Source organism: Tamandua tetradactyla, chromosome 11 (assembly GCF_023851605.1).
Source record: "Tamandua tetradactyla isolate mTamTet1 chromosome 11, mTamTet1.pri, whole genome shotgun sequence".
Taxonomy (NCBI): domain Eukaryota; kingdom Metazoa; phylum Chordata; class Mammalia; order Pilosa; family Myrmecophagidae; genus Tamandua; species Tamandua tetradactyla.
Window position 1 is genome coordinate 12,118,663 of NC_135337.1, and position 27,064 is coordinate 12,145,726.

Genomic DNA, 27,064 nt, shown 5'->3' on the forward strand with positions numbered 1-27,064 from the left:
GTAAAGAAGAATTAGATACAGTCCAGGCCCTCAGGGAGCTCATAGTCAGACAGACATACAGACAACTGAAGATAATTCAGTGCATGAGTCCTTTAATTAGCTTATGGATGAGGCGCTGTGGACTCCACCACGGAGGGCACAGAGCTTAATCCAGGGAAGAACCGGGTAAAGGGAGAGAAAGGGTGCTATTTTGACCCATTTTAAGGAAATGGAAACCCAGATCGGTTAAGCAATCTTTCCAAGATCACACAGCCAGTAAGTAGCAAACTCAGGATTTAGTCTTAGGTAGTGTGACTCTAGGATGCGTGCTCGGAGCCACAACAGTACACGGCTGGAGGTGACGCTTGAGGCTTTGTCACTACAGTCACCTTCCTGGTAGGCACCTGGGAGCAGGGGGTCAGATGTATGGGAAGGGAGAGGAGGTGCTGGCGGAAAATAGCAGATAAAGTTCCTTTCCTCCTGTGAAGCAGCCAGGTGGAGGCAGGCAGGCTTTGATCTCCACAACTGAGGGAGTGGGTGCAAGGTCTCCATGGAGCAAACATGTGGGAGGAAATGAGACATGGGGATCCAAGACTGGGAGGCCACCTGCAGAAAGGAAGGGCAGAGACCCCAGTGTCATGGACTATCCTTGGCTCCCCAGGGCCAGCCCGCCATCTGTGGCTCTCACCCACCCTTTCCCACACATTAAGAAATAATTCACAATATTTTTATCTATTGCTTTAAAGGACATTATTAGGACAACTGGCAAAATAAGATCTCTAGATTAGATAATAGCATGTTTTGATATCAGTGTCCTCCTTTGCTATTTGAACTGATTTTCATTTCAATGGAAAATGCCCTTGATGTTAAGGAAATACTGAAGTAAAAAGAGTTTTGCGTCTCCAACTTTCTAACAGATTAGAAATGAAAGGATACATACACGCACATACATAGAAAGAGAGAGGGTAGGGATGAAACAACGTGGTGAAGTGTCAACCTTTGGGCCATCAGAGTAGAGGCATATGAGAATTCTTTGAACTGTTTCTGTAAGCTTGAAATTATTTTAAAATAAAAAGGGGTTAAAAATTGAAATAATCCAAATACCTCTCCAAACAAATCCTGGGCATCTAAATTTGACACACATCACGCAGGCTGTCTAGAAGGAAAAAGATGGAAACCACACAGCAACCGAGAGACGAGTCGCTTAGGGAGACCGGGAGCCCAAAACAGGCAAAGCGGGATCTTGCGGGAAATGCAGGAAGATGGGTCCTAACACCCATTTTGGACTGTTTTTCAAGTAGGGAGGTGAAAAGACGAGGGAAAATGAAGTAGAAAAGAAGAAGGATAGGGCAGGAAGAGTCACTGGTAGAAATCAGGTCCTCTGAGCTCTGCTCCACCTCCACGCAGTAACTGCATCTCCTAAGGGGGCAAGGCACTGCCAAAATGAGCCAGCAAAGGTAGACGGGGGAACAAGAGGCTGAAGGCAGGACAAGAAAACGTTATCACTCTGCACACACATCGTGAGATCATGAATGTTTTACTTTATAAATATGCTTTTTAAAGGAATTACTAACTAGTTGGGGAAAGGACTCGGCCAAAAATTTTAAAGTTTACTTGTAATTAAAAAGAACCAAATATCATAAAATGTAAGCTAATAAATGTCATATACACCTGCCTAAAACTCACAGAATAAAAGATGGACAATGTCATATATCCCACCTCTTCTTAAACAGCTGGAAAATTAATGCTCCCTGGCATGATTCCCTGGGGCTCTGTTTAATTGTAAAAAGGGGAGGCTACAGGATCCAGGTACAGGGTTTTAAGAGCTAAAGGAGATCCTGACAATGTCTAAGTCACAGCCTTGGTCACTGAGCACCTACCGTGTGCCAGGCCCCAGCTCTGCCCTTCCCCGTTACCACCAGCCCTCCCTGACTATCAGCGTGTTCCGCCTGGATTATCAAGGTTCTCTAGAGAAGTAACCAACAGGGGAGATCTGTACATATGAGATTTATAAAGCTGCCTCATGCAGCTGTGGGAATGCAAGAGTCCAAAATCAGGCAGTGACACTGGGAAGATGAAGGGTCTTGATGAATTCCAGAGGAGAGACTCCCTTGCTGAAGAAACAGTGAAAATTCTTTCTCCTTCCTTAAAATCTTCAACCGATTGGATCAAATCCAACTGATTAGATTCTCTCATTTGTGGGAGACAGACCCATAGTTGATCATGGATGTGATCAGTCAGATGCAATTTCATGCATACAGAATAATTTAATAAACCAGCCTTCTGGCTTATCAGCCACAAAATATCTTTGCAGCAACAATTAGGCTAGTGCTTGCCTACCAGACAACTGGGCACCATCCCCTGGCCAAGCTGACACTTGAACATCACCATCACACCACCTCAGAGGGTTTTTGTGACAATCAGTGAGGTCCTGTAAAGAGCTTGGCAAACAGCAAGGACTCAATAAATGCAAGCTTTTATTCTTACTGCCCTTTCATCTAATCGTCACCAGAAGTACCCAGAGGAGGTATTATTATTCACATATCACAAGTGAGAAAAACAAGACTCCAGGAAGTGAGGTTATGTACCTAGACTCCTGCTCAGAATATGGCAGTGTCAGGATTTTAATCCAGGACTGCTGTGACTCCACCCTGCTCAGATGAGAAAACAGGTTCAGCGCCAGTGAGCAAGTTAGAACCTCACAGACACCACGCGGTCAAAGAGTATGGTGGACAGAGCAGGAAAACAATCTGAAAGATGCTACAAAGCTATCTGTTCTTACTAAACTGTGGGGTAAGCACATGACATATATGAGTCTCTGTGATAGCAGAGGTTGTATCTCAAATTCAAAATTTTGAATAAACATTGAAACATTTAAAAAGACAATTAGTTCAATTCCCTTCCAAACGTTTTTATAAGCATGTTGCAGGCCAATACTGGGAAAAGCAAACGAAATATCTACAGGTCGGGTGCAAATCCCAGCTATGAGTTGGCCTCCTGAGGAGGTGCAGTGGAGGCCACGGTGAGTGGTAAGCTCGGTTATGTCTAAGGGGTCTCAACACTCCTGGTTAGAACCAAAATGGGAACATGGACCCAGGGATTCCAGGGCTTTCCATCTCCCAAGATAGACTGTGAATGTAGATTTGGGGGAACCTACCAACTTTTAAAGGAGGGAAACCATTTATTTTTACACTGTGCAGCCCAAATAACGCTGGTCTATAGGGCAAGCCCCCCAGTGTCAGCCTCCAGAGTGAGCTGCTTTACTCACTAGCAGAGCCAGACTAAAGAAGCTTCTCCTGAGCCCCATGATGAAGCTGGCCTGGTTCCTCTAATCTGGATAAAATCTGAACAGGAGGTGCAGAGGTGGGAGGAAGGGGCTGGGAGTGGAAGGTACAGGTTGTCCCAGCCTAAAGAGACCAGTCTGCAAATACCGACTGATCCATCAAACTCCAGAGAATTTGACTTCAGAACTCACCTATTTTCTTCTGACTCTCAAGTTTTTGCCTGAAATGACACCTAAAGAGCTTCGGTAACCCTACATCAATGGAAGGACCGTGCGACATCCAGTCACGTTAATTAAAGAGGATTTTTCCTCAGAAATGAATGTGTGTTAAAGACATCAAATATTAATCACTGGCAACATTACTTTTTTAATAATGCTTCTCTCTCCTCTCTCTCTCTCTCTTTCTTTCTCTCTCTGTCTCTCTCTCTCTCTCTTTCCAAATTGGCATCTGGAATGACTGCTTTGAAATTAACACCCTCTCCATTGCAGGAAGTATAAATAGCCTGAGTTAAATTTTCACCTCCAACTGAACAGACTGACTCCGTGGGGTGGATTGCAGAACGAGGAGGGCTGCAGCATGCAATCAGGTCCTGGGTGGGTTTATTTGGGGTAGTGTTTAAAATGCTTTGAACAAAAACAAACAAAGCAGCAATTCTAGGAGTGAAGGGAAGGAGGGTGATGGAGGGGGTCTGACCCACTTCCTTCTCTTGGGTTGGAGGGTGCCTGAGTGCAGGGTTGGAGGGAGGGATTCAGCCTCACTCTCACCTGGCCCATTTCATGGTGAGTCAGAAGTGGGAGTGGACACAGGCTGTTTCATTCCAGCTTGATTGTTTTCATTCCCATTTTTGATTTGGAGATTGGAAGACACCCTTTCGTGATCAGTGCAGATGCTGTCCTACAGGACCTTTTTGGAGGGATGGGTAAAACCCACCTTATAGAAACAGAAGAAAAACGTGTCTACCAGCCTACAAGGCACTTTCACTCCATAAGCTCATTTAATAATAACAGTTCATGCTTACTGTGCTTTTTTCCATGTACTGGGCACAGGGCTTGAGGGCACCCTCTCAATCAGTCCTTACAACTGTCCGAGGTAAGTTCTAGTGTGAATGTCATTGTAGCAGTGAGGAAATGGAAGGCTAGAAAAGCTAATTCCACATGATCACACAGCTTGAAAGTGGTGGCTGGATTCAGAATTCAAACAAGAAGAGTAAGTCTCGGGGATGTCTTTGCTTAATCCCTCTCTGATGTTTCTCAAACATCACCAGAGTTGTTTGCTAAAAATCCTTCTTCCCAGAGCCCCTCCCTAAAAATTCCTATCCAGTATCTCTGGGATGCAGCAAGAACTCTTGGTAACCTCCAGGGAGGGTGTGGAGACACTGCTATGGGATACTCCTTATGGCAGTCCTCTGAGGCAGGCAGGAATTATCATCCCCATTTAATACATGTGAAATAGGCTCTGAGAGCTACTGACCTCTGCAAGGAGCTGAGATGAGAATCTGAGCATTTAGTCCCAGTGCCACAAGGAGGAACTTGGACCACCAGAATGAAGGTGATCCATGAGGAGGTAGAAGACACATAGGGATGGCAGTGTTTGAGAAAGAGAGTGGGAGAATTTTCATACCAATATTCATAGTGGGACCCCTCACAACAGCCAAAAGGTGGACGCAACTCAAATGTCCATCAGTTGATAAATAGATAAACAAAATAAAATGGAAGATTATTTAGCCTTAAAAAGGGATGAAGTTCTGACACATGGAATACCATAGGTGAAACTTGAAGACATTATAGTGAGTGAAATGAGCCAGAAATGAAATGACATAGATGGTATGATCTCACTGATATGAAATATGTAGAATATACAAACTTTTAGAGATAGAAAGTAGAGCACAGTGTATCAGGGGCAAGGGGAAGGAGGAGTGGGGAGTGTTTCAGTTTCTTAACTGCTAAAACAGATACCATCCAATGGCTTGACTTAAACAATGGGTATTTATTGGTTCACAATTTTGAGGCTAGAAGTCCAAATTTGAGGTGTCAGCAAGATAGTGCTTTCTCCTTGAAGACTGTGGCATTCTGGGGCTGGCTGTTGGTGATCCTTGGTCTTTGGCTTTTCTGTCACATGACAATGTACAATGGTGGAGTCTTCTCCTTTCTCTTCTGGGTTCCATTGACTTCCAACTTCTGGCTGTTCTCTGTGTCCAATTTCCTTTACTTATAAGGACTTCATCGATATTGGATTAAGACCAACCCTCATTCAGGCCTAAGAACTATTTCTAGGAAATCCCTTTCGTTGCTCGGATGTGGTCTCTCTCTCTCTAAGCCAACCCAGCAAGCGAATGCTCTGCTCTCCCCCTCCACGTGGGATATGACTTCCAGGAGTAGAAACCTCTCTGGCAACAAGGAACAAAAATCCTGGGATGAGCTAGAATGAGGCATCAAGGAATTGAGAAAACCTTCTTGACCAAAAGGGGGAAGAGGGAAATGAGATAAAATAAAGTATCAGTGGCTGAGAGATTTCAGAGTCAAGAGTTTATCCTGGAAGTCATTCTTATGCATTTTATAGATAACCCCTTTTTAGTATTGGAGTGGCTAGAGGGAAGTACCTGAAACTGTAGAGCTGTGTTCCAGTAGCCATGTTTCTTGAAGATGAATATATAATGTGACTTTACAATGTGACTGTATGATTGTCAAAACCTGGTGTCTGAGACTCCTTTTATCTAGGATATGGACAAATGAGTAAAAAATATGAATTAAAAAAACAAATAAGGGGGGAGCAAAGGTTAAAAGAAATTGAAATACTAGTGGGCAATGAGAGGAAGGGGGTAAGGGTTATGGTATGTATGAGCTTTTTCTTTTTTCCTTTTTTATTTCTTTTGCTGGAGAGATGCAAATGTTCAAAAAATGATCATGATGATAAATACACAACTATGTGTGATATTTGAGCCACTGATTTTCACCATGTATAGAATGTTTGTATGTCAAGAATGTATGTTTATTGGTTTGATGATAAAAATATTTTTTAAAAAAGGAGAAAGAGGGGTTATAACAGAGAAGATAGGACTTAAATGAGTTTCAAAAGCTGAAAAAGAGATCTGACCTCAATGAGAGGTATAACTGAAACTGATTTAGTTGGAACTACAGTAAATCAGAAACAGGGCAAATGATAATATTGTCTGTATTTTATAACTTCAGCTTCTGTGTGAGACCAAAGGAACAGATGTTTATGTTGTTCAAAATTTAAATTTTCCATAGAGCACCATCTAACTTAACCTGTCTGGCCAGTTCAATTAAACAACCTAAACACATGAACACTATAATAGGGAATGATAACTTATAATTCTGTATAGCTTAATGTCATACCCTGATACATTCCAGAGTATTTTAGGCAGAAATCAAAACATATTTACAAAGTCCCTTGAGAAACTGGAGGAAAAAATATGGAACTATAAAACTTCTCCATCTGGGAAATTCCTGATGTCTCTTCAAGCATTTAGGATTCCCAAGTTCATAGGCCAAGACCTCAATCTTGAAAATTGCTCTTATGAAACTAATTTCTGTGATGGAGAAGCTAAGCCTGCCTATATTTATGCCTAAGAGTCACTTCCAGAGAACTTCTTTTTTTTGCTTAGATGTGATCTCTCTCTCTCTAAGCCCAACTCTGCAAATAAACTCATTATCACCACCCCCACCTCCTACGTGGGACATAACTTACAGGTGTGTAAGTCTCTCTGTTAATGTGGAGCATGAATATCAGAGATGAGCTTGGCCCTAGCATTGTGAGATTGACAATGCCCTTTTGAACAAAAGGGGTAAAAAGAATGCAACAAAATAAAGTTTCAGTGGCTAAGAGATTTCAGATAGAGTCTAGAGACTATTCTGGAGGTTACTCTTATGCAAGCTTCAACTAGATATTGCAAATTGCTGCAGTATGCCAAGCCCCAACCAACAGTATTCCTGAAAACCCTAGAGAACAGTCATGGCTCTGAAACTCTATAAAAGTTTCACTTGCTGACTTTATTTTTCAGAAACTTAAAATCTCCAGGTTGTTTCTATGACAGATAAGCCCTGAAACCCAAAGATACCAGTCTCTCCAAGAACATCAGCCAATTGTATCCCCCTACTCCATAATGCCAACACACCCCTTTTCAAAATGAAGGTTGGGATACTTGCTGTCCAGATATCCCTGAAGAATGGGAGATGGATTGGGTGAGAGGGAGTTGTAACAGAGAGGACAGGACTTAACAAGTGGTTGTGACTACTGAATCATTATATTGATATTTCTTTTTAGTCTCTGGTCTATTGCAACAGCTAAAGGAAAATACCTGAAGTTGTGGAACTGTAACCCAATACCATACTTTGAAAGTTAACTACTTGTTAAACTGTACTTTGAAATGTATCACTTTTCTGTATATATGCTATATTTCACAATAAAAAATATATATTTTTTAAAAACGGGTGCAGGGTTTCTGTTTGGTGTGATGGGAAAGTTCTGGTAATGGATAGCAATGAAGTTAGCACAACCCATTGTGAATGTGCTTAATCCCACTGAATGGTATGCTTGAGAGTGGTTGAGATGAGAAAGTTTATGTATTAATATGTTTCTACATATTAGAAAAGAGAGGGAGAGGATGGGATTGTGGGAAGATGGCAGAGTAGGGAGCTCCAGGAATCAGTCCCTCTACCAGAACAACTACTAAACAGGCAGGAACTGTCTGAATCAACTATTTTGAAATTCCAGAGTCTAGTAAAATACTGTGCAATATTCATGGAAGGGCAGGAGGAAGAGACTGGTAAACTGTAGCAAACACCAATGAATTTCTCTCTCCCTGCAGCAGCTACCATCACCCATGGCCAGCCTTGAGGCAGGCACCAGTGAGACCTCAACCCAAGCCCCTGGTGAAGCTTGCCAATTCCAGGGTGGGATAAAAAGACCTGGCTCCCCAACATCCAGCAGTGTGAGGACCAATCTCTGATCACTGCTTTTAATCAGCTCTTTCAGATCACTGGGGACCACAGTTCTGAGAGTGGCCATTGTTCCAACCCACCTTGAGCAAAAGTGACAAAGGAGTTTGAAAACTACAGAAAGCAGATAAAGGGCTGCATTTACTGGGAAAATGTTAATCAAGAAAACTCAGCTTCAAAGAGCCATAGGAGGAGCTCCTGATAAACTTTCTGGTCTCTCCTTCAACTCCTCCCAGGGCAGTGTGGAGCCAGCTGGTCCTCCTTTTGTGGGTCCCTGACCTCCTTCCTATGGGAAAGATTGCCCTAGGAAGCTCCTCTCCAGCCAACCAGAGTGTACAAAACAACTGAATCAGGCAGTCTAAAGCAAAAGCTTACCTACTTTAAGTATTGTGGTGGAGCACCTGGGAAAGAGAGAAGGTCTGTTTCCTAGGAAATAAAGAGGACAATCAAATTACTACAAACAGGGGAACTCCTAGGGCTACTAGCAAGCACAAGCCCAGGACAAATACATGCTCAGTAAAGACAGGAAGGAACTCGTACTTTCATTCATTTTGGACTGATCTTCTTATTAAGAAGGCTGAACTCTGAAAGAAAGTCAATTCAAAGCCAATCCACAAAGACTGAAAAATGTTTTCACATTGGTTCCTAGTACTCAAGAAAATATCACTAGTAAGACAAACTCAAGAAACAGACAGCTTGTTTGTGTTTCTTTCTTGTCATATTTTTTTAATTTAAGAATTAATTTTAAAAATTAAAAAAAAAGAAACAGACAGCTTAGGGTTGAAATCCCAGAGTCAACATTTAAAAATAAATATTAAAATGCGTGGTGCATAGGGTGGGCAACAGTGACTCAGGGACAGAGTTCTTGCCTGCCATGCTGGAGCCTGCCCATGTCAAAAAAAACATGCATGGTGTGCAACAAAAGATTACAAGATAAACAAAGAAGCAGGAAATAATAGCTCATCCAGGACATTATGTTGAGCAAAATAAGCCAGAAACAAAAGGATGAATATTGTATGGTCTTTTTTAGAGAATACTTATAAGAATCTTGGAGCCAAGATGGTAAACTCTTACAGAAATCACATTTATCTCTGAGCTTTAAGTGTTATTTCTAAATTCTGGGATGCTGCACTATATGTACATAACCTGGTATTTTCCTGGAACTTTGGGTACTGTGTGACACCTAAGTCTCAGAGATGGAGTGCTGCAGCTTTGAAAGTCAGCATTGCTCCATACAGCAACTGTTAAAGAAGCTGAAAAAGATCAGGCTTCAATTAGAGATAAGAAAAAAGCCAATGTGATTGGGACTAAGACATCTCAGAACACAGGGTAAGATGTGATGTTGTCTGTAACTTAGGGCTTCCCCTACTGTATGAGGCCAAAGGAAGAGAGGTTCATTTTGTCCAAAACCTAAATATGCTGTACATAGTATTCAACTTAATCTGTCTGGCCAGTTTAGTTAAATAACCTAAGCACAAGGAGCTTAGCATTGGGAACGAGTTCTTGCAATTCTGTATAGCTTAATGTAATACCTAGATACATTTCTGAGTATGTTGAGCAGATAATTAAAAAGTATTGGCAAAGTTCTTTGAGGGAATGGAGAAAAAATATGAAACTATTAAACTTTCCCACCTGGAAAATTCCTGATACTCTCTCAAACATTAGAGACTCCCAAGCTAATAGGCCAAGCCCTCTATCTTGAGGCTTTCTCTTATGAAACTTATTTCTGTAATGGAAAGCTGAGCTTACCCATAATTATGCCCAAGAGTTACTTCTAGAGAACCACTTTTGTTGCTCAGATGTGGCCTTTTTCTCTGTCTTTCTAGGCTCAACTCTGCAAGTAAAATCATTACCCTCCTTCCTGCATGAGACAGGACTTCCAGAGGTGTAGTCTCCCTGGCAGCATGGAAAATGACTCCCAGGGATGAGCCTGGCCCTAGCACCATGGGATCAACAATGCCTACCTGGCCAAAAGGGGGAAAAGAAATGTAACAAAATAAGGTTCAGGGGCTAAGAGATTTCAAATAAAGTTGAGAGGCTATTCTGCAGGTTACTCTGATGCAAACATCAGCTAGATATCATTAATTGCCATTATGCCAAGCCATAGCCAACAGTATTTCTGAAAACCCTAAAGAATACCCATGGCTCTACCTGGTACTCTTTAAAGTTTCATCCATTAAGTTTATTTTTTCACATACCTAAAACCTCCTAGATGGTTCTTAGGCCAGATAAGCCCTGAAATGCAGAGGGGCCAGACTCTCCAAAAGCAACAACCAGCTGCACCCCCCAGCCCCATAATGTTACTTCCAGTGAAGTTATCCAAAACAGCATGGTCCTGGCACAAGAAAAGACATATAGACCAATTGAATCAAATTAGGAGTTCAGAAATCAACCCTCACATTTATGGCCAATTGATTTTTGAAAAGAGTGCCAAGTCCATTCAATTGGGAAAGCATAGTCTCTTCAACAAATGCACTGGAGAAAACTAGATGTCCATGTACAAAAGAATAAAGGTGGATCCCTACCCCATATCAAATACAAAAATCAACTCAAAATGGATCAAAGATCTAAATATAAGAACCACAATGTAAAAAATCCTAGAAGAAAACATAGGGAAGCATCTTTAGGACCTTATGATAGGCAACAGTTTCTTAGACTTTACACCCAAAACACAAGCAATAAAAGAGAAAATACATCAATAGGACTGCATCAAAATTAAGAACTTTTGAGTGCTAAAGGACTTTATCATGAAACTAAGATGACAGCCTACACAATGGGAGAAAATATTTGGGAAATCCATATCTAATAAGGGTTTAAGAATATATAAAGAAATCCTATAATTCAACAACAAAAAGACAAACAACCCAATTTTAAAATGGGCTAAAGACATTTCTTCAAAGAAGATATACAAATGGCCAATAAACATATGAAAATATACTCAATATCCTTAGCCATCAGGGAAATACAAATCAAAACCACAATTGCATACAATTTAACACCTGCTATAATGGCTATTATTTAAAAAAATGGAAAATGACAAGTGTTGGAGAGAGTGTGGAGAAATAGGAACACTTATTCATTGTTGGTAGCAATGAAAATGGTGCAGCTGCTGTGGAAGACAGTTTGGTGGTTCCTCCAAAAGTTAAGTATAGAAGTACCACAGGACCTGATCATCCCATCACTAGGTATACAACCAAAAGAATTGAAACAGGGACTTGAACAGATATTTGCTTTCAATAATGCCATTCCTAACAGCATTATTCATAATCGTCTAAACGTAGAAGCACCCCAAGTGTCCATCAACAGATGAATGGCTAAACCAAATGTTCTGCATACATGCATCTCACTGATATGAAAGAATTAGAATACGTAAACTCATAGAGTTAGAAACTAGAATATAGGTTACCTGGAGCTGGGGTAGGGTAGGAAATGGAGAATTGATGCTTAACAGATGCTGAGATTCTCTTTGGGACGGTGGAAAAGTTTTGGCACTAGATAGTGTGATGGAACCCAACATTGTGAATGCGCAGCCACACACGCCCTTTTCTTTCTCCCTTCTCCCTGTTGTGCTCGTTCCTCTTTCAACAACACCACGCTCCAGCCTTGCCTCCTCACGGAAACTCACCTCTATCCTTTGGAAAGAAAAATTAAAATTTCCACCACCCCTTGAATGTATTTCCTCTGAGAGTTGGGGTGAAGGGTTAGGGCGGTGTTTCCAAAGGGGGATGGGCACAGAGACCACCCACGGCGGTCGTGTCTGGAGAGGAGCTGGTTAAAGGCCTCCCTGAGTCCATCTCTGGAGTGACCCAGCAGTCAGCACTTCAGCATGCCTCTGCGGGGCTTCTAGGCTCACTGAGGTCTGGGAACTGCTGATTTATGGCGTGAAAAACATTTCCTGGTACTACCTGCTCCTGGGTGGGGGGCAGCCGCTTGCAACAGCTATGCCTCTTTCAGGGAACACACAGCTTTGGTAGGTTTAATTTAAACACAATTGGAGAAGAGCAAGGATAGAATTCAGAGCCCACTCTCCTTATGCTTTTCCTATGAAAAAAAATCGAATAGCACGGAAATAAGATCCCAGCCTATATTGAGCAAACATTCAATTCTACTTTGAAACAGTGACTCATGTGCATAAGCGAGGTATTAAGAAGCACTTAGATAAGATTTACATACCTTGATTCCCAAAGGGAGCTGCTCTCTGTGCTCTACAGACATACATCTTTGCTTCTAAACTTCTTTTTAATAACAGAACACCATCTGAACAAACCGCGATTTCTTCCTGCCATGTTGGAATTCTTGGGAATTGAAGCACATCCAAGGGAGGAGTTTTAGTTCCTTCTTGTTCATTTTATTAGTTTAGCTCACTGAGGAGGTAGATGCCTCCAGCTGATGCTGGCTGAGAGCTGCTTCTTCATGGCTCCCAAATGCTGCCCAGGGATACCCAGTCTGGCCGCTTCATAAATAAGCAAAAAAATAAAGCATTCCCATGGTGCATCCGCCTGGCATGCTCTGTTCTAAGCACCTCACACTCACTAACCCACCTTATCCTCACAGGATAAGGTGGGGGCTATTGTTATTACTGCCATTTTACAGACGGGGAGACAGGGAAGTTTATTCAGCAAAGTACCCAGAGTTTTTAATTAGTAAAAGGGCAGAACCGGGACTCAGTGTGGGCAGTCTTATTCTCATCCACTCTACGCCCCTCCCTGCTGGGAAACAGAAATGAGGTAACTTTGGTGTAAGAATCAAGCTAAATTTAGCTTTCGCAAGAGGTGATGCAGGCAGGGAAAGGGGAGGCACTCTGATGCAAGCCTAGAACTGGCATCAAACCCTTAATGGCCAGGGTCACTATAATGCAAAACGTAATCAAAGGGTGGACCTTCCATGGGAAGTTCAAATTAGTTAGACTATCCAGATAGGCTGTAACCCATGGAGTATCCAATCAGCAGAGATACAGGGGAGGGTCTGCGAGTCAGGCGCAGGTATAACCATTTCTGCGTTCTATTACTTGGCACACTGGCCACCGTTTTTTGGTTGGGCGCCTGTCCTTGCAAGATTATGAATAAATTTTTTTCTTCTCCACAATTGGGTGAGCGTTTGTTCTCCTTTAGGCACGGTGTTCTTTCTAACACTTTGCTACTAATTTGATGAGAAATGCCAACCAAGCAAAATGACAAGAAAATGCCAACTTGTTATCTGACATATTTGCTTACTTAATCTGCTGGTGTATGGCTCATCTTTGTCAGATGTGTGTGCGCAGCTCCTCACTCACACCTGTAAGTAATCACTGCTCTCCAGCCCCAAATCCAGCCCCTCCCCAACCCCTGCCTCCAGCCTCACTGGGACATGGGATCTCTTCTGCCCGTCGAAGGCCAGGCCCTCCCTGGGGGCTGAGGCCTATGAGGGCCACACCTGCGATTTTCCTCCAGGTTGCACTATTTATTTATTTATTTATTTATGGGGGGGGTTTGCATGGGCCGGAAATAGAACCCAGGTGTCCTGTCTGGCATTCTACCACTGAACCACCCAGGCACCAATAATTAAATGACACCAATGTGATCCTTGGGAGGCGGAGACTCCCAGCAGGTAGGGAATGGAGACAAGAAAGAATTTTCTGGGCAGAAGGACAATAAACCACATCCCGCTTTTACCCCAGGCCCAGTGGTCTTGCAGAGGCCCATGAAACTACACAGGCTTGCGGGAAGAAGAGGGCAGGGGAGGGCTGTCCTGGATGTGGGAGGGGCCACAGCTGTGTGCACGCCCAACGGACCCTTTCCTCATAGACGGCCGGCCGGCCGAGTGTTGAGGCTCAGTGGGGATGGCTTGCAAAGCCATGAGGGGTCTCAGAAGGAAGCTGGCTCTTTCAGCCACCTAAGAATTCTTTGCCACAGTGATTCTATGACTTGAGGCTTCCGAGATCAGGAATGGCCCCAACTAGGGTTGGATCTAGGGCTGGACTGTATTCCGATTTCATTCCTTCAACAGGTCAGCTGTCCAGGGTGCAATTCTAAAAGAGGCCATAGAACACCCTGGAATAAATAGGAGCCTCAGTGCCAGTTAAGTGAGCGTGCTCTGTAGGGGTGTCTCTGCTCACACCAGAGCAGGCAGCGCCCTCCAGTGGAAAAACAAAAAATCTACTGGAAAGAAATATCCTATCTCCAGTGTGTGCTTTTGCTACACTCGTCTGTGAGGCCCTAAGGAGCAGCTCTAGGGCATTGTAATTCCAGCACCCAGCTGATGCTTATTCTGAGATGGCAGTCACAATAAACCAAAATCCCAGACTGCAGGGTGCCTGGTACCATCCTTTTGTACCTCTCACATGGGATTTCTTTTATTGCCTAAACTATGAGCGGTTTAGTACGCCACTCAATAAGTTGACTGGTGTAGAAAAGCTCATATTGCAAATGCCTTAACTGGTACATCATCAAAAAGATATACAGCTTTTGTTAACATGAAATGTTTCCCCTCCACCCTGCCCCCAACAAAAACAAATGTAAAATGAGCATTTATTGGAAGGGGCAACAAATCATTAGCCAGTCCGGAATGCTCACCCTTCTCGATCCTGTCATGCCGCAGACCCCGAGAACTGTCAGCGCCCTGGAAGCAGCAAACCTCAGACGTCAAGCCCTGCTTCCAGTGACGAGGGGCTGCCTCACCTGCCTATGGGCCGTGCTGAAACCCTTCCTGGTCCAGCCTTCCCAACCCTATAAGCTGAAGTTAGGGAGCTATTTCTTTTTTGTGTCACTTTGACTTTGTGGATTTTAATATTTATTTTTCCAAATAACTTTCTAACGGTATAATTTACTGTTTTAGTTTGTTAGCGCTGCCGGAAATGCAACATACAAGAACTGGGTTGGCTTTTTCTTTCTTTTTTCTTTTGTTTTTATTGTTGTTCTTTTTTGGAGGGTTGGCTTTTATAAAGGGAATTTATAAGTAACAAGTTTCCAGTTCTAAGGCCATAAAAATGTCCAAACTTAGGCATCCAGAAAAAGATACTTTGACTCAAGAAAGACTGATCTGGGAAGGCACATGATTGGCTTCTCCTTGGCCTTTGGCTTCTAGTTTCAAACAGCTTTCCCAGGGGTGTTTTCTTTCTGCATCTCCAAATGTCCCTCTCTGTGCCGGTTCTGAAGCTCTCTCCAAAATGATTCCCTCTTAAAGGACCGCAGTAAGTGACCCACCTTGAATGGTTAGAAGCACATCTCCATTGAAACCACCTAGTCAAAAGGTCCCACCCACAAAGGGGTGGGTCAAATCTCCATGGAAACAACTTAACCAAAAAGATACAACCCACTATGGGTGGTAACATCTCCATGGAAACAACCTAATCAAAAGCTCCCACCATAAACAATATTGAATAAGGATTAAAGCACATGGCTTTTCTGGGGTACATAACAGTTTCAAACTGGCACATTCACATACCATACAGAACATATTTAAAGTGTACAATACCATGGTTTTTAGGATAGTCTTCTTGTCATGCCAAAAAGAACCCTCACCTGTCAGAATTGTCTCCCCATTCTCCCCACCCCACCCTGGCCCTAAGCAACCACTAATCTGCTTTCTGTCTCTATGGATTTGCATATTCCAGACATTTCATATAAATGGAATCACACCAGATGTGGTTCTTTGCAACTGGCTTCCTTCACTCAGCATAACATTTCCAGGGTTCTTCCATTTTACAGCATGTATCTGTATGTCAATCCTTTTTATGGCTGAATGTTATTCCATTGTATGGATATGCCACATTTTATTCATTCATTTTACAATTGATGCATGAGAACTGCTTCCTTAAAGATGCCTCTTTGCTTTCCTTTCCAATTCCCCAATCAGAAAGGGCATACTTGAAGATGCACAGACTGAGAGTGTACCCACCCCCAGGCCACCTTGGATTCCCTCCCCAACTGGTAGGATCTGATTTTATACTAAAATCCAGTCAAATCCTCTCAGTTGACTCTTTGGCTGGACTGAGCGCTGATATAGGGCAGATTTTCAAGTAGACATTCCTTGAACCCAGGACCATCACCTACTGTTTATCAGCCCCTCTGTGTTAATTAGATTCAGTTGTTAACTTGGCCAGGTGAGCATACCTAGTCTTGTTGCTGCAGACATAAGCCAACGGTACATGAACCTCATCTGTTGCCAGTTACATCTACAGTCAGCTAGGAGGCGTGTCTGCTGCAATGAATGACGTTTGACTTAATTGGCTGGTGCTTAAATGAGAGATCACAAGGTAGCACAGCCTAGCAGCTCAGCATTCCTCATCTCAGCACTCGCAGCTCAGCCCAGGCCTTCGGAGATGCAGAAAGAAGTCACCCCGGGGAAAGTTGTTGGAACCCAGGGGGTTGGAGAGAAGGCCAGCAGAGACCATCTTGTGCCTTCCATGTAAGAAAGAACCTCAGTGGAAAGTTAGCTGCCTTTCCTCTGAAGAACTAAAAAAATAAATCCCCTTTTACAAAAAGCCAATCCGTCTCTGGTGTGTTGCATTCCGGCAGCTAGCAAACTAGAACACCCTCCCAACCCACGTTGCCCTGGAAAGAGCTAGAATCCAAGTAAAGAAGGCATATTTTCTGCTGTGCAAAATCAACTGTGAGAGGAGCTCCCTTTCCAAAGCCTGCGCTGAGCTGTGTTCTCCCTTTGGGAGGTTCCCTACTTCCTGCATGGCGCTCACCTTTGGTCCCCGCCTCCTGGAGCCCGGTGACTAAGCTCCTGCAGACGTGGGTAACTGGACAGGAAACATAAACAGTCAATATGTGCTCATGTCACGCTTACATCATCAGGCACCAATTGAAATTCTATTGACTACACTATCTTGTGTTTACCCTGAAATATTCAGTGGAGCAAGGGTTAGCAACAGATTCTATTTATTCTTGTTCTAGTAGTTTAGCCCCTCCAGATGCCCCTTGGGCATGTCCTCTGCCCTCCACTCAGGCTGTCCAGCTCTTCGTCCTTGGTGGGGAGGGTTCTGGACTCTGGCAGCATCTCCACCCCACGTGGAGCAAGCTGGGGCCCCTTGCTCTGCCCTTACTTTCAACCAGCATTCTCTTACCCAGGCAGTTCCATGTTCTCCTTTGTTTCCTGTATTACAAAGTGTATCTAACAAAACTAACTAAATGTAGTTTATATAACTTAAGGTGTTCTCACTCATGAGCAGGGGGAAGCCAGGGCTGCCCTGTCCTCTGAGGTGGCTGGGGGTATGGGGAGTTTGGGGAGAGAAGGACTGTGACAGCTGGAAGCTTCAGAGACCCCAGGCCCCAGATGCCACAGAGACCCTCACCAGCCTGTCTCCACTGAGAAAGTGCATGCAGAGTGTGCTGCTGTTCATTCATTCATTCATTCATTCATCTGGTAAATGTTTGAGCACTGCTATATGCCAGGCACCAGACACGGGGAAAGGGCCACAGGCACTGCCCTCTGGCAGCACGCAGTCCATGTTCACCATGCAGTAAAGGGAGCCCTTCACTGACAGATGAGATTTCACCACTGTGCCACTTCACATGACCCGAAACTTCTCAACCCTTCCAGCCTCTCTGGGCCCTGCCTTAATATCTGCTACATACATACTCCCCAATGTGCTCCACCACCCTCATCATCTATCCACGACGTGCGCCCAGGTCTGGCTCCTGAAGGACAGTGATCCCCCCCTCCAAAGGTCCAGCCTCTCTACCCAAATGCTGAGGAGGGTCTGGCCAGCCACAGCCCCTACCTCCTCCCCTGACTCCCCTCTGCTATCAAGGGCAGACCATGGTACAGCTCCAGAGGCTGGAGTTTTCACTCATCCTTTACCTTGGAATCTGCAGGGAAGCTGCCACGGGGTGGCTGACAGCCCCTCAAGATTTTTGTCAAGTATTCAGTGCACCTAGTACAGCCCTGAGTTTGGTCTGCATTGAGGAAAATAAAGCCTTGGCCCTGGAACCCTGAAGCCAGCCCCACAGAAGGGTGGCATTTGGCCCTGGTACATGCGGGGATCTCTGATGAATGGGCCCTGCAGGCCAGCAAGCATCTGCCCGCCGGGGTTGTGTCCAGAGCCTCCTTCCTTCTCACTTCGCACCCCCCTTCCATCCACTCACAGTCTGGGGGCTTTTAGCTCCTTAAACCTCAGCCTTAACTGCTCAGAGTTCAGTCTTCTGAGAGTCTGACTGAGCTGAAAATAGGAAAGCGATCAGTGTCTGGGCACGGACTAATGGCCTGGGATCCGTGCTGGGGATTGGAGGGTGCTCAGGCCCAGGGTAGTGAGGAGACCCAGCGAGAGGACAGGCTGGGATGGGTCTGCCCCAGGTGAGGCCTCTGTCCTGTGGCTGAGCAGCTGCTTTCAACACAAGGGACCCAAGCATGGCTCAGACCCAGCTCTTCTCTCCCCTCATGGGTGGATGCAGACCTGTGCCTGGCTGCTTCTTATGAGCACATATGAGTTGGACCAGAGGTGTACCAGGATGTCCCCCTTGTGGGGTAATGGGGGAGGGAGAGGGGGAGCATCTGACTTGATCTTGATGGGTGCCTTGGAGTCACCAGACCTCAGAATAAGAGAAGAGAATTCCCAGCAGAGGAAACAGCCCAGGCAAGGATACGCCTGGCATCTTCCATGAACTGTAGATGGTCCAGCAGCCAGGACACCTGAGGTGAAGGGTGAGAGAGGCAGGGAAGTGGGCAGGGCCCAGATTACAAAGAGCTTTGTGCTCCCTGCCAAGGACTGGGGTCCTTCACTCTTGACGGTGGGAAACCACTGAAGAATTTAAAATGCACGAGTGGACCAGCCAAATGTGCTGCCTAGAGAGGTGAGTGGTGGGAGTGTGGCAGTGGGTCCTGGGGAGTCACCAGAGGCACAGAGAACAGTCTGGAAGCCTGCTGGGCTGGATCAGGGCCTCTGCAGGAGCCGCAGTGGGGTGGAGAAGGGACAGGGACTAGAGATACTTAGGAGGCAATAGGAAAACAGAGCCTGGGGACCAGGTGGACACGGAATTCAAAAGGTCTAGCCCACCTTCAACTTCAGACTCGGATAATAGGGAGACAGTTGAAGCATCAGCCCAAATGAACAACAGAGAAAATGCAGATTTGGGAAGTCTGGGGGTTGGATGATGAAACAGCCTCAGAGAGGCAGCTCTTCCCCGCCTAAGTCCTGGGGACACACAGATGGGGGGCGAGCACTCAGTCGGGTTATTCTGGACCCCTGCGCCCGCCTCTGCTGTTTTCATCCTGGAGCAGCTGGGAGAGAAATCCTGAATGCCCCGTCGTAAAACAGCCGGAAGACAGCTGCAGCTTCTGAGAAAGAAGTATTTAGAATGGAACAGAACCCCAGAGGACGACTAAGTGTCTTGTCCTGTGGCCCTTGGAGTGGCAGACCTCTTCACATGGAAGCCCTGTCCCTCTATGTTTCCAATTGTGTCCTCACAGTGGGGGATACTTAGGGAATGGTTCCACCCGCTTTCAGGTTGCCTTGACGGAAGTTTTGTGCTATCCCCACTTCAGCCACTAGAGGGTGCAAGACACCACCAGTCAGGGATGAACGGTTCCCGAGAACAGGGGAGGGCTAGGACCCGGGTCTTGAAGGGTCGTCAATTTCATCTAATTTAATTCAGTTCTGCAGAACATTTCTTTTGTGGATCTGTTATTCTGAAAAACAGATTATTTTTGTAAATACACTTATGGAGAGTATATTCTTGAACATAAGGAATATTCATAAATGTATTTTTCTTAGCCTCCCCAGCCTCCCCTCCCTGCAGCAACAGCTGGGGCAGACAAATTTTTATCCTTCAAAATTCTAATATTAAGAATGAAAGGGTTGCATGGGTATCTGTGTGGTAAAATGCTCACCTGTCATGGGGGAAACATAGGTTCAATTGATTCCTGGCTGGTGCATTCCCCTTGCCCCCTCAAAAAAAAAGAAACAATGAAAATCAGTCTAATCAGACTAACTCCATCATTCAGTCACTGACTGGTGTGCAGATTGGCCTGCTCCCAGGTGATGAGAAGCAGCAGGGCAGGCGGTCACCTGGCAGGGTCCAGACAGGAGAGTACTGGACCCTGCTCTGTCTGCAGGGAGAGGGTGTGATTTGGAAAGGGTCCTGCAGGAGCGCATGACCCAGCAGCAAGAGCACCAAAGGGCAAGGATGGTCAGATTAGCATCCTGGATGTGGGAAAAGAACTTTATATCCAGGTACCCGAGCCTGAAACTGGGGGGGGGGGGGGGGGGGGGGAGCTTGTGGGCTGTAAGAAGGGGCATGAGCCAACACTACTGGTGATAACGTCTGAAAAAGGAGGTGAAAGGGAGAAAGATCTCTGTCTGGGGCCCCAGTTGGGGCCTGGATGGGCCCTGGATTATCTATTGCCCTGAGCATCCATGAAGCAGAACTCTGGGGAAGGAAAGACAGATGCAAAACAAGGCCTCAGAAACCACAGACCTCTTGAAAACACCAAGAAATTGAATGGGGTATAGTGAATGCACTTTCTCCTTGTAAGAATAAAATTAAGTTTTGCTTTCACACAAGATCACGCAGGATGCCCTGATGCAAGCCTAGAATTGGTGCCAAATCCTTACATAAGTAGAAACAAGTTTAAATAAGAAGTGGCCAGTGTCACTGAAATGAAAAGTGTCATCAAAAGTGGAAACCTTCAGCAGGAAACAACTTAGTCTGACTGTCCAGGCAGGTTGTGTCATGGTCAGGTTCATGTGTCAACTTGGCCAGGTGGTGGTACCTGTTTGTCTGGTTGGGCAAGTGCTGGCCTGTCTGTTGAGATGAGGACATTTCATAGAATTAAATCATGATCATGTCAGCTGCATCCACAGCTGATTCCATTTGTAATCAGCCAAGGGACATGTCTTCTGCAATGAGTGATGCTTAATCTAATCACTGGAAGCCTTTTAAGGAGGATTCAGAAGACACAGGATCTCTTCCTGCTTCAGCCAGCAAACCTCTCCCGTGGAGTTCATCCAGACCCTCCAACGGAATTGTCGGCTTTACAGCCTGCCCTGATGATTTTGGACTCTGCATTCCTGCGGTCACGTGAGACACTTTTATAAATTTTATTTTTGTGAGTGTTTCCTGTTGATTCTGTTTCTCTAGAGAAGTCTAACTAATACAGCTTGGTACCAGGAGTGGTTCTTAAGAAACAAAATCTTAAAATTGGGTTTTTATGAATGGTTTTCTACTCTGACTGGACTCAGAGACACTAAGGACTCTGATTCCCATAATCAGAATGACAGTTCCAATCCATGGAATGAGTTGGCAAAAGAGATAGTCAAAATATCATCATTCAATTCTCTTAATGCTTCGCTTGTACGAAGCCAGGCTGTGGGGGATAATGTTTTTGACACCTTTACACAGTTTTGTGGAAATGAGAGGCATAGAGATGTTGACTGGTTGTTGTTAGATACACTGGCTACATTAAAGAGTGAAAGCTTAAGTGCTGTCTGACAGATGTAGATGTTTCTATGAGTATCCTGAAGGAAACACTTGTTTCCTGCAGCTGTAGACTTGAGACCTCTGAAAATCAGACTCAGAATCTTATTGTTAGAGTAGCAACTTTACAACATAAACTGAAATCTCAATCTTGCATAGTGTCTGCCGTTAAAGTGAGGGCATTGATTAAAAGGAGTGGGGCCCTGAAAAATGGGATGGTGACATATGGATTGATAATGATGTCGGGGGTGAGGTTGAAACCCTAGAGTCTTCTCTAGATAACCCTGTAATAGTCTGCCCTGAGGACATAGCCACCCCACCTCCAGCCTGCCTCGAGGAGTTGGCCACTCAATCTCCTCCTGAAGGGATTATCCCTAGAGCGATTAATCCTGTTTCACCAGATGAAACTGCAAATGAATGCCTTGAAGCAAATGGCTTGGAAGATATTTCTAATTCTTTTCATGACCCACCCCCACCACCCTTCATTTCTTCCAGGCCTATAACTAGACTAAAGTTCCAACAGGCCCCTAAAGGTGAGGTACAAAGTATCACACATGAGGAAGCACATTATACTCCAAAGAACTATGTGAGATTTCCAATTTGTATAGACAGAAATCAGGGGAATATGTGTGGCAATGGATTTTAAAGGTGTGGGATAATGGTGGGAGGAATATAAGGCTGGATCAGGCTGAATTTATTGATACGGGCCCACTAAGCAGAGATTCTGCATTCAATGTTATAGCTCGAGGGGTTAGAAAAGGCATTAACAGTTTGTTTGGATGGTTGATTGAAACATGGATCAAAAGGTGGTCAACATTACCTAAGGTTGAAGTGCCAGAACTGCCCTGGTATAATGTAGATGAGGGGATCCAGAGGCTTAATGAGATTGGAATGTTAGAATGGATTTATCATGCAAAGCCTGCTCTTACACCCCAGGAATGTCCAGAGGATGCACCTTTTACCAGAACGGTGAGAAATAAATTTGTGAGACTAGCGCCATCATCCCTGAAGAGCTCTGTAGTTGCACTTCTCTGTAGGTCAGATACTACTGTGGGAACTGCTGTCACTGAACTGGAATCCTTAAAGACAATGGGGATGACTGGATCCCACGTTGGCAGAAGCCAGGTGGCAGCACTTAATCACCAAAGACAGGGTAGATGTGGCTATTATAATAGACAGCAAATTCAAAGCAGGAGTCAAAATTATATAACTCACAGAGATTTGTGGCATTGGCTAGTAAATCATGGGGTACCTAGAAATACAATAGAAGGGCAGTTTACTAAATTCTTGTTGGAGCTGTATAAACAAAAGAGTTCTAGGTCAAGTGAACAGAAGTCTAACCTGAATTACAAAAACACAGAGTCACGGCCCCTTGATCAATTTCCAGACTTGAGACAGTTTACAGACCCAGAGCCCCTTGAATGAAGGGGAGGCCAGGTCCCATTGGGGGAGAATCCTGTTACACTGCCACAAATTTATACTGCTAATCTTCCTCTAAGCCTTCCCCAAGGAGACCGATGGCCTTTTACCAGGGTAACTGTGCAGTGGGAAAAAGGAAATGATCAGATATTTCAGGGATTATTAGACACTGGTTCAGAAGGGACATTAATTCCAGGGCACCCAAAATGTCACTCTGGTTCACCAGTCAGAGTGGGGGCTTATGGAGGCCAGGTGATCAATGGAGTTTTAGCTCAGGTCCATCGCACAGTGGGTCCAGTGTGCCCCTTACCCATTCTGTAGTTATTTCCCCAGTTCCAGAATGTATAATTGGAATAGATACACTGAGCAACTGGCAGAATTTTCACATTGGCTCTCTAACTCGTGCAGTGAGGGCTATTATGGTGGGAAAGGTCAAGTGGAAGCCACTAGAACTGCCCCTACCTAGCAAAATAGTAAATCAGAAGCAATACTGGATTCCTGCAGGGATTGCAGAGATTACTGCCACTCTTAAGAACTTGAAGGATGCAGGGGTGGTGATTTCCACCACATCCCCGTTCAACTCTCCTATTTGGCCTGTGCAAAAAACAGATGGGTCTTGGAGGATGACAGTGGATTATCGTAAACTCAACCAAGTGGTAACTCCAATTGCAGCTGCTGTTCTGGATGTGGTATCATTGCTTGAGCAAATCAGTGCATCCCCTGGTACCTGGTATGCAGCTATTGATCTGGCAAATGCTTTTTTCTCAATAGCCATTAGTAAGGACCACAAGAAACAGTTTGCTTTCAGCTGGCAAGGTCAGCAATATACTTTCACTGTCCTATCTCAGGGGTATATCAACTCTCCAGCCCTATGTCATAATCTTGTCCGCAGGGACCTTGATCATTTCTCCCTCCCACAAGACATCACACTGGTCCATTATATTGATATCATGTGGATTGGACCTAGTGAGCAAGAAGTAGCAACTACTCTAGACTTACTTGTAAGGCATTTGTGTGTCAGAGGATGGGAGATAAATCCAGCAAAAATACAGGGACCTTCCACCTCAGTGAAATTTCTAGGTGTCCAGTGGTGTGGGGCATGTCAAGATATCCCTTCTAAGATAAAGGATAAGTTGCAGCATCTGGCCCCTCCTATGACCAAAAAAGAGGCACAATGCCTAGTTGGTCTCTTTGGAATTTGGTGACAACATATTCCTTATTTAGGTGTGCTACTCTGGCCCATTTATTGAGTGACCAGAAAAGCTGCTAATTTTGAGTGGGGACCTGAACAAGAGGAGGCTCTGTGAAAGGTCCAGGTTGCTGTACAAGCTGCTCTGCCACTTGGGCCATATGACCCAGCAGATCCAATGGTGCTGGAAGTGTCAGTGGCAAATAGAGATGCTGTCTGGAGCCTTTGGCAGGCCCCTATAGGAGAATCACAATGCAGTCACATGGGTTTTTGGTGCAAAGCCTTACCATCTGCTGTAGATAACTACTCTCCTTTTGAGAAACAGCTTTTGGCCTGCTACTGGGCCTTAGTAGAGACTGAACGCTTAAACATGGGCCACCTAGTTACCATGAGACCTGAGTTGCCTATCATGAGCTGAGTGTTGTCTGACCCACCAAGCCATAAAGTTGGGCGTGCACAGCAGCACTCTATTGTAAAATGGAAATGGTTTATATGAGATAGGGCCAGAACAGGTCCTGAAAGCACAAGTAAGTTACATGAAGAAGTGGCACAAATGCCCATGGTCTCCACTCCTGCCACATTACCTTCTCTTCCCCAGACCAGAGTTATGGCCTCTTGAGGAGTTCCTTACAGTGAATTGACTGAGGCAGAGAAAACCCGGGCCTGGTTTACAGATGGTTCAGCATGATATGCAGGTACTACCTGAAAGTGGACAGCTGCAGCACTACAACCCCTTTCTGGGGAGTCATTAAAGGACAGTGGTGAGGGGAAATCCTCCCAGTGGGCAGAACTTCAAGCAGTCCACCTAGTTGTTCATTTTGCTTGGAAGGAAAACTGGCCAGAGGTGCATCTTGATACTGACTCATGGGCTATTGCTAATGGTTTGGCTGGATGGTCAGGGACTTGGAAAGACCATAATTGGAAAATTGGTGACAAAGAGGTCTGGGGAAGAAGTACGTGGATAGACCTTTCTGAGTGGGCTAAAAACATATTGTGTCCCATGTGAATCCATACCAGAGGGTGACTTCAGCAGAGGAAGGTTTTAATAATCAAGTGGATAAGATGACCCGTTCTGTGGATACCCATCAGCCTCTTTCCCCAGAAACTCCTGTCATTGCCTGATGGTCTCATGAAAAAAGTGGTCTTGGTGGTAGAGATGGAGGTTATGCCTGGGCTCAGCCTCATGGACTTCCACTCACCAAGGCTGACTTGGATACAGCCACTGCTGAGTGCCCTAACTGCCAGCAGCAGAGACCCACACTCAGCCCCTGATATGGCACCATTTCCTGAGGTGACCAGCCATCTCCGTGGTGGCAGTCTGATTACATTGGACCACTCCCTTCATAGAAGGGGCAGCAATTTGTTCTAACTGGAATAGACACATACTCTGGATATGGGTTTGCTTTCCCTGCAAGCAATGCTTCTGCCAAAACTACCATCCGTGGGTTTACAGAATGCCTTATCCATCATCATGGTATTCCACATAGCATTGCTTCTGATCAAGGAACACACTTCACAGCAAGTGAAGTGCGGGAATGGGTACATGCTCATGAAATTCTCTGGTCTTACCATGTTCCCCATCATCCAGAAGCAGCTGGATTGATAGAACGGTGGAATGGCCTTTTGAAAATTCAATTATGGTGCCAACTAGGTGGCAATACCTTGAATGGATGGGGTAATGTTCTCCAGAAAGCTGTATATGCTCTGAATCAGGATCCGCTGTATGGTGCTGTTTCTCCCATAGCCAGGATCCATGGGTCCAGGAACCAAGGGGTGTAAATGGGAGTGGTACCACTCACTATTACCCCTAGTGCTCCACTAGGAAATTTTTTGCTTCCTGTTCCTGTGATCCTGAGCTCTGCTTGTCTTCAGGTTTTAGTTCCACAAGGGGGAGTGCTTCCACCAGAGAAACAACAATGATTCCATTGAACTGGAATCTAAGACGGCCACCTGGTCACTTTGGGCTACTCATGCCCCTGGATCAACAAGCCAAGAAGGGGATTACATTATTGTCTGGGGTGAATGACTCTGACTATAGGGAAAAGTAGGACTGCAACTACACAATGGAGGTAAAGAAGAGTTTTCTTGGAATATAGGAGATCCCTTAGGGCCTCTATTAGTACTACCATACCTTGTGATTAAAATCAACTGAAAATTGCAACAACCCAATCCAAGCAGGACTACCAATGGATCTGAAACTTCAGGAATGAAGGTTTGCAGAAAGCATTGCATGCAGAGTCACCCCACAAGGCAAAGAACCATGGCCAGCTGAAGTGCTTGCTGAGGGTCAAGGGAACATGGAATGGGTAATGGAAGAAGGTAGTGAGAAATATGAACTTCGACCACATGATCAGTTACAGAAATGAGGACTGTAAAGCTGTTTTGTTCATGTTATACTATTTAAGTTGTAAGATATCAAGTTTAAGAATGAATATTACCCAAGGATTTGCACCCTATTCTGGAGAGATTTAATGTGCTTCCAGTTATAGGCAGGACAGTAGAGTATTGTTAGGTGAAAGAAGAAAATGTGTGTTTATTGTTTTTCATTTAGAAATTAGGTATGGTTTAAGTGATATGTATAGCTGCCAAGTTGACAAAGGGTGGACTTTTTCATGGTCAGGCTCATGTGTCAACTTGGCCAAGTGGTGGCACCTGTTTGTCTCATTGGGCAAGTACTGTCCTGTCCATTGAGATGAGGACATTTCATAGAATTAAATCATGATCATGTCAGCTGCATCCACAGCTGATTCCATTTGTAATCAGCCAAGGGGAGTGTCTTCTGCAACGAGTGATGCTTAATCTAATCACTGGAAGTCTTTTAAGGAGGATTCAGAAGAG